The sequence below is a fragment of the Gavialis gangeticus genome, unplaced genomic scaffold (assembly GCF_001723915.1).
Source record: "Gavialis gangeticus isolate Ggan-Ray unplaced genomic scaffold, GavGan_comp1, whole genome shotgun sequence".
Lineage (NCBI taxonomy): Eukaryota > Metazoa > Chordata > Crocodylia > Gavialidae > Gavialis > Gavialis gangeticus.
The window spans coordinates 100,170,727-100,172,270 of record NW_017729033.1 but is presented as its reverse complement, the minus strand read 5'-3'; the positions used below and the strand labels follow the sequence as shown (position 1 = coordinate 100,172,270).

At 61.5% G+C, this 1,544-nt stretch overlaps 1 protein-coding gene across 1 annotated transcript in view; it reads left to right on the top strand.

The window, feature by feature from the left end:
* The first annotated feature begins 6 nt into the window (after positions 1-6).
* PKD2 (polycystin 2, transient receptor potential cation channel) overlaps positions 7-1,544 on the top strand; it is a 57,851-nt gene continuing 56,313 nt past the window's right edge. The window contains exon 1 of the mRNA XM_019526472.1: positions 7-99. The gene's annotated coding sequence lies outside the window, so the exon portion shown is untranslated. The remainder of the gene's footprint in view (positions 100-1,544) is intronic.

Sequence of the window (1,544 nt, the reverse complement as noted above, 5' to 3'; positions counted from 1 at the left end):
GGCAGCAGCGCGGCCCCGACTCCCCCGGGCTGCCCCCGGCCCCCGGGCCCGGCCCCACCCGTCGCGCCTGGGCCAAGCGCCTGCTGCGGCGCCTGCGAGGTAAGAGCCCCCCGCGGAGGCACCCTTGCCTCCTGGGTGTACTAGTGCGTGTGGCCAGGGTGTGTGTGGACACGGGGTGTGTTTGTACACAGGGGTATGCATGTGTGTTCCTGTGTGCACATGTCTTTGTGGGGGGGGAGTAGGGTGCAAGGGGATGGGGCAGAGCTTGGGCTGCTTCCCTGGCCCGGCTACTTCTCTCTGCAAGCCCAGGGCGGTCTGTCAGGCATCCAGCTGCTTTGCAAGCTGGGTACCCTCTGACACGGGCAGGGGGCAGCTGGGTGCCCTCAGGCGTGGGGCAGGTGGCTTGGCACTGGGCAGGATTGGAGACACTGCCTGCCTTGGGGACTTCCTGCTTGCTAAAGGCATGAGCTGGCATCAGCTTTTACCCACCTGGATGAACATTGTGGCAGAGGGCCAGTAACAGTTCGGGGCTCCTGGAGCTCCTTGCCCCTGGGTTGTCTGCGCATTCAACTCCGGAGCTAGTTTTATGTGCTCACTAGGCCAGGGGTGCTCAAGCTCCAGCTCTCATCTGCCTCATGAGGCTCTCCAGGGATCAGGTCACCCTCCCTCAATGCCTGGTTCCTAAACCCTGCATGAGCCACCTTTCCCCTCTGTCCAACAGGCCAGGCTGGGGCTGAGCCATGCCAGCTTTCTCTCCTGGCTGGATCAGGGCTGGGTCATGCCCCCTCCCATTCTCCCCCACACCTGTGCAGGGCTGTGCTGGGATAAGCCACCTTTTGTAGCTGGACTGGGACCAGGCTGCTCTCTGGTCCCTTCTGCATAGCCAGATGGGGCCCTGCCGTGCCTGCCCTGGGTGCTGGATCGGGACCATCAGCTGGTTCTGGCTTGTGGATGGAACAAGTGTTGTCCATCTGGCCTCTTCCAGGCAAAAAGCAGGATCACCATTGTGCTCGGGGGCTCAAAGTGATGCCGTTCCAGAGCAGGATTATTTCTGATCAGTGCTACTCGGCTCATGTTACATTAAGGTGCGTCCACTCTAGGCTATACTTTAGTGCAGGGGTAGGCAACGCTTTTTGGCCAGAGTGGCAAAAAACCCCACGATGTCTACCTTGGAAGGTGCTGGAGTGCCAGCATGCCAAAGCCCAGAGCAGCTGTTTGCAGCCTCCTGGCTGCAGCTGACTCACGGAGTTTCCTTGCAGCAGGGAAGTTTCCTTGCAGCTGGGAGCAGCCTGGGCTCTGTAGCTGCTTAGAGCCCAGGCTGGCGGTGGTGTGCCTAGCAGAATGGCCTTGCATGCCATGCTCAGCACGCGTGCCAGGGGTTGCTGACCCCTGCCTTAGTGTAAATACCTCACTTGCCCTCTCCTTCCACCTCAGCACCCAAGATCACCACTCACTGCACCTTGTCGTTTTCCCCCCCCCCCCCCTTCCTGGGGGCCGCCTGGGCTGCCTTCCCCTGGGGGGGCAAGCGGGGAAGGGTTACCCTT